The following is a 7248-nucleotide window of genomic DNA, read 5'->3' on the forward strand; positions in this document are numbered from 1 at the left end:
CTTGGGGCAGCAGAGAGCTCCCATTTGCTGAGACTATAATAGGTATCATGTCTATTATCTCTAAAGCGTTTCAGAAAACAAATATTTCTCTTTATTTTGAAGAAATGATATATGGATCTGAATTTCATCAACTTTTCCAAGTTTGCACAGTTCCTCATGCTAAGGTAAGAAACAAGGCACCTTTGAATACAGAACTCCTTGAACTTCCAGCTAAATTGACATAGGTCCCATGTATTTATAAACAAACCCATTATCTTACACAGATAGATGCATGCCCTCAATTTAACCAGGTTTTTGGGTTATCAAAGTAAACCCAAGCTGAAGTTCACTAATTTTCTGTTCACTTTTTAAAAAATCCCTGAAATGCTTCTCCAAGGACAGAGACCCCAACGTAAAGGGTGTGGTGGTACGCACCTTTAAATTCAACATTGGAGAGGCAGAGGTAAGTGGATCTCTATAAGTTCAAGGTCAGCCTGGCCTATATAATGATTTCTGAGCCAGCCAGGGCTACACAGGGAGATCCTGTCTCAAGAAGATTAAATTTAAAACAGCAATATTAAAAAGGAGCACATGATAAAGACAAATGAGATATCCCCCATCCCCTTCTCTTCCAACTGTACTTGGCTCACACACTCAGACTGGGAACATCTGCAGCAGGTTTTCAGAGGACTAGGAGGGCTCCATGGAGGAGTGGAGAAGCTGACCTGAAACCAGGGCCCAAGCAGGTACCCGACAGTCAGTGTGTATATGGGTGAGCAGATTCCATCTGAGCCTTGAACACTTCTCAGTAAACGGAACACAAGTGCCTGTTCTTAGGGAGGTTATGGAGAAGAGAGCCTCTCTGAGTACTGAGTATGCGTGAGGAACATGGATGAGACCCCTGTCAGTTAATCTCCCTTGGTCTCATTTTCTATTGGTCCAGGAAGCTATATGCTCACCTTTCCCGGAGTCATAGGCCAGGTTTTGGATCCTCATATTGATAAGTAGGAGGAAGTGGTTTCTAATGAAGAGCATTGGATAAAATATGATGGAAGGGAAATTCATTTCCTCTGTAACGTGGCCCTCAGCCACTAACAACAGAAAGGGGGCGATGTCTGAGCTTTAGTTCCTAATACTTCACACACCTCACTGGTTAGCGTCAGCGTCACCCTCCCTTGCCTTCTGCTGGATGTTGCCCTTCCATTTCTCTGGCCAGAAGAAACAGTGTAGAGCCTCCAGCACAGTGTACAGAATATCCAGTCACAAGACAAACAAGCAAAGTATACTTCAAAATGTCTTCTTAAAAAACACTAAACTTCGAATCACACATTTAAAAGTACAGATACTTAAAACATGGTCATGCATCTTTCTTTTCAGAAATTCCTCCTGGTTATGTAGAAACACATTTCTTTAAAAACTGCACTTGAAACATGATCTCACAGCACTTGCAGTGGCTTGCACTGGGCTGGCACACAGTTGGGCCTGTCAACAGCTAACCTCGCCTTTGGGAAGGGACTCACGGACTGAACTGTTAGCAACAGATGGATCCTGGAGGATGGACGGTATTTGTCTTCAGTTATGTATGAGACCCATAATGGTGAGCACACCAGGTTCCAATGGACAACTCCAAACCCATAGCCACACTGCTGGTCCTGGTTAAAGTCAGTGGGTCACAGAACTAAACAAAAAGGCATCAGGGTGGAAATGGACTTGTGGGAGGAGGAGATGGAGTTTTGGGAGGAGAGGACAGGAAGAGGATGAGGATGGAAGGAATGAGAGCAGACAGAATGCATTATACACATGAATAAAAATTTCAAAGACTGAATTAAATGCATAAAAAAGAAATTGGACAATCAAAAAAATTAGGGCTCTACACAAGCAAGTTTCTGGATGTCTCTAGGCACAGTTTGTACTTTGGGGCATTATGTAACAGTCTGGGGAATTGTGTAACCATCTGTAGCTGAGTCCAGGCCTTGAGAATGCTGCTTCCAATAAGTCCTTGTGTTTCTATTCAAGCCACAAGTGTCACTGGAGCCATTGAATTTCATTGTCTGGGTCTTTGCTCTGTCCCGTTTTCCACATTACTAAGGCAGAACAGCATCTATCAGATGCTGACTGAACTTAATCAACATGTTCCTGTCCTTACAAAATCCACATAACATGTCCGTATGCACATACATAATACACAAAAACTGAAGTACCTTTTAAAAACTCCAGCCAAGTTAGTTTTGTAGGGGCTTGAGAGACAGTTAGGCAGTTTGATTAGTGACTGCCCTTCCAGAGGACCCAGCACCCCCATGTGGCCACAAAGATCTGTATTTCCAGTGCTGCAGGATCCAGTTCCCTCTTCTGGCCTCCCTGCTCACCAGGTACACAAAAGGCACACAGACATGCATACAGGACACTCAAACACACAGAATAAAAACATTCTAAAACTAATTTTGAAGATCTTCCCACCTTTGGTTGTAGTGTATAACAGATATAAGCCTGAAGCAAAAAGATTAGAATGCTCTGGCCCCCAGCATAGGTGGTGTGTGTTGTAGACAGAGAAAAGAAGCCACAGGCAGAAAGCAGAGGACTGGAGAGGACCACCCATCACAAGATAAGAGTGTTTGGCTTGAGGATGGGTAGCTGGAGACTGTGTTCAAGGGTACGATGCAATCTCATCATACATCAAGTTAGACTTCTGCTTCCTAAATATGGAGAAGTCTTTAAGCCAAACAAATCAACTGAATGCATGTGACATCTCTCCTGTGGAGAGGAGCGTCACTCCTGCACAGTCACCATGAACGAAGAACATAGGTGAGACCCCTGCCTTCAGTCTCTCTTGGTCTCATTTTCTATCGATTCAGAAAACCATATGCTCACCCTTGCCCTAGTCCAGTGGGTCTCAAACTTCCTAATGTTGTGACCCTTTAATACAGTTCCTCACGTTGTGGTGACTCCCAACCATACAATTGTTTCCTTGGTTACTTCATAAATGTAATTTTCTGCTGTTATGAATTGTAATGTAAACACCTGATATACAGTGTATCTGATATGTGAACTCTAAATATTTGATAAGCAATCGCAAAGGGGTCATGACCCACAGGTTGAGAAATACTGCCCTAATCATTACAGGCACTTTCCACTCCTCTCCTTTTATAGTTTGAATTGCTAGTGCAGCCCCCGTATTAGGCCAGTCCTTACCTTCACTGATTCTTCTGGGGTAAAACAAAGGCAAATTCACTAATTTGACCAGCGTGTGACTGGTGCTTAGCCAGTGTTATCCCCATCCCATTCATGTGCCCTGCTGTTCAGTGCAAGTGAGTGCAGGAACACCCCCTTTCCTAAATCCCAAAGCAAAATACGCCCTCCAGGGACATAACACAGATTTCCTGTAGGAGCAGGAAATTAGAAACTAGGTAAAGAACTGCAACTTTGCACTACCTTTAGCCCAGTCTGAGATCTGCTTTGACTCAGATGTGGCTTAACAGCCAAGGAGAGAAGAGGGACTGCTTCCTCCTTATCCTTGCCATGGGTGAGAGCCTCTCACTGCAGGGTTTCCTCAAAGGTTCTCACTGCAGGATCCCCTCAAAGGTTCCCAGGGTCTTGTGTAGGGTCCGAGAGCCCAGCTCCCAGCCCCTACCCAGGGTTCGAGAAGAGAAATGCTCCCCAAGACTAGGGAAATATAAGATTTCTATAATAATTTCACACACACACACACACACACACACATGCAAATGTTCTTCATTGTATGAATATATATTCATTAGCAACTTGTTAGTAAAAGCTACAGCTACAAGGCAAAGTCTCAGGGACAAGCATTCTTTGTAGATATGATAAGAGTCACACCAGGCAAAAGCTTGGTCAGCTTAATTGATGACTGGTCATAGCTGCAGCTGTAAAAAGTTCTGGCTTATCTCTTAAAGGGGTAGCTACAAGGGTTACAAGGGACAAAACTAAGCCAATGAGAGATTTAAGAAAGAGGCAAATTATGTATGTGCTATATCACATTTTTTAAGTGCGATTAATAATATCTGGACATGGTTAATCAGGTCACAGCCTTTTCCTGTTAATCACCTGAATCTCAGGACCTAAAAGCAGTTAGTCTACTGAACCTAAAATTCTGCATTAAAAACTGGTGTGCCCGCCAGATCGAGATGTAATCATGAGATTACATGTACATATTACTTGAAAAATGCATGGTGGTGGGGAGATATCATAGCAGCTATTGCACAAGTGGAATTACAGATGAGAGCAACAGTTTTCAGAGTCAGTGATCTATAAGCCTTGCTGACGGGGTTTCCCATCAGAGAATGATTCCTCTGGTGGGTTGGCATCTGAATTATCAATTGCTATGAGCTGTAATTGCGTCACAGCCCACAATAGCTCGTGACAATCGCTCCTGACAGTCTCGTGTGTCCCAAATCTGCCCTTATTTTACTCCCGCACTCTGCGTGTGAATATTCACGTCCATAACTGAGCATGTGTAAGGGTAGACTTGACTTTTCCCTCTCTTTACACGGTTTCATCAACTATAAGACAGAAGTAGCAACAACTGTGGTCCTGCACATGAGAGTATTTCAACCAATGATGAGCCTCATAATTGGGAGTGGTACTGTATGATTAGGGTGGAGATGAACGTTTTCTATCAGCTAATACAACGTAGCCATTGTAAATCAAAATACAGCACGCTGGGCCAGATTTGCGGTGATTTTAGTGTAAACAGATCCACTAACCTTTCTATAAAAACAAGAGTATGAAATTATGTACAATCCCTAGCTCTTTTATTATAAAAGGTTTCTTTTGAATTATGTATGTGAGTGTTTTGCCTACTTGTATGTCTGAGTGCTGCATCTATGTCTGCTACCCACAAAGGCCAGAAGAGGGTATCAGATCCTCTGGAATTAGAGTTACAGACAGTCATGAGTTGTCATGTGGGTGCTGGGCACTGAACTTGAATCCATCTGCTGGAAGAGCAACAAATGCTCTTAATTGCTGAGTCATTTGCAGTCCCCCAAATGCTTTTTAAAAGATTGATTTTTTTTAATTATGTGCAGTCATATATATGTATGTATCCCTGTATATGGGGTATGTATATATGAGTGCAAGAGCCTGCAGGGATCCAAGCTGTCAGATGCTCCTGGAACTGGAGTTGTAGGTGGTCTCAAGCTGCCCCACATAGGTGCTGGGAACCAAACTCAGGTGCTCTGTAGGAGCAGAATGTGCTCTTAACTGCTGAGCTATCTCGGCAGCCGCAATTCCTAACATTTGATAAAGACAGTAAGCAACTGGGTTTGGTTTGTGTATTTGCTCTAATATACTGTTCATTGTTATTTAAAGCATAATTCTTGTATTAAAAAAGGGCTTACCTCACACATCTTCAGTTAACTACATCTCCATCTTACATATCAAGAGGCGCTGCACAATACCTGACCTCCTCCATCTAGGTTTCAGAAGCACACTCTACGATGTTCAAATGATGAAGAGAAGGCATATTTCTCAGCAACTGTCCTGATCTTTAGTGATGCATGCCTACAGTTCACTGGAGTTTTACATAGACCATGAGAAACACCAGAAGTCATAGGCTAGCATTGGGGTGGGATCACTATGAGTTAAAGTAAGTGTTGCTTCTTCAGTTCTTTCTCGTCACACTAACCCCCATATATTTATTATTTCCATAATCTCTGACCTGAGAACCAGCCGAAGACAATCATATCTCATCCCATGGATTCATGAGAGTGTTTGATAAAATCTCAGAGTGGCTCCCAATAGATTCGTACCAAGAAGGCATTTGCCTACTTGTATGTCTGAGTGCTGCATCTATGTCTGCTACCCACAGAGGCCAGAAGAGGGTATCAGATTCCTTTGAACATTCCAGAAAGAAGACACACAGTGTTTCAAGAGAGTTGATACCTCTTAACCGTCCCTCATGACATGCATTTATGCTCTCATGGTTTGGTTCACTGATATGTGTATTTACGCATGGGCAAGCAAGTGGAGAGATTGTTGCTCTGACAGGCAGGATGAAGTGCGTCTGGTCACTCTTGACTGTACCATGTTAGAGATAGACTCTGATTGGGACAGCTTAGCTTAGTCCTAAATGTGACCCTGCCTAACACTTATATCAATGGGAAGGCAATTTTGCTGCAATATATTTCTAGAATTATGCCTTAAATAAAAATTTCAGTTTTGAAGATATACATAAATATATTTAATCTGATGATTACATCAATACACATCAAAGAATATATACATTAAAACTACATGAGGAGACTTATCAGAACTTGAGATTCTTATTTAAATGTGATTTAAACAAAGCATAAAACAATTTATGCATATTTTTTCTGGAATTACAGCTATAATTAATGAATAAATATTTAATGACATTACCCAATTATTACTGTTTTGGAGCTGTGTACTCAGTTCAGCAGTAGAGCATTTGTTTAGTATGTATAATTCACTGGGTTCCATTCCATGGTCTGTTAAAGAAGGAAAAGAAAGAACCATTCTACCTACTGAAGTGTGAGAATTAACTGTGGTTGTTTATAAAATCACCACAATGTTTTAGAGAGGCACATTGGTACAATTAAAAATGGCATATATGTGGTACATGTTATTTGGCCACAGGAAAAAATGACGCAAAGATACATGTTGCGACAGTGGAGGAATCTTGAGAAGATTATGCTAAGTGGAAGAAGTCAGAGCAGTCATGCATTGTATTCTGTTTACATGAAATGTCAGAGTAGAGAACCCCTGGAGACTGTTGGGAAGAGAATGTAACAACTGAACTGGAAAAGTCGGGGAAACTGCTCTGGACCTGGATAGAAGGGATGGTTTATCCACATCGCAAATGTGCTAAATAACCACCCAGGCATTATGACTTAAAAATGTGTAATGTTTGATGAAGTTTACCTTTAAAAAAAAAAACTCCCAGAAAGAAAATGTTAAGGTACAAAGGCTTAAAATATGCCTCAGCAAAAATAAGAAGTTTTCAATAAATGAAAAAGGAGGCTAACGTGTATGTGATATATACATGTGATATATACTGTGTATGTGATATATATATATGTGATATATACTGTGTATGTGATATATACGTGTTTATGCAGAAGAACTCCCTTTAGTTGTCACAATGGAGTATGGGTGAGAACACAGATGGCTTTCCTGACCTCACACCTGCCAGGTTGGACTTTGTCTTGCTCTCCGTATCCATCCCCTCTCCATCTCTCAGCCCAGGCTGTTACTGGGGGCTACACTGTTGTTGTCTGCATAGGACTCCTCCAT

This window comes from Peromyscus californicus, unplaced genomic scaffold, assembly GCF_007827085.1.
Source record: "Peromyscus californicus insignis strain IS unplaced genomic scaffold, ASM782708v3 Scaffold_19__1_contigs__length_69161282, whole genome shotgun sequence".
NCBI lineage: Eukaryota > Metazoa > Chordata > Mammalia > Rodentia > Cricetidae > Peromyscus > Peromyscus californicus.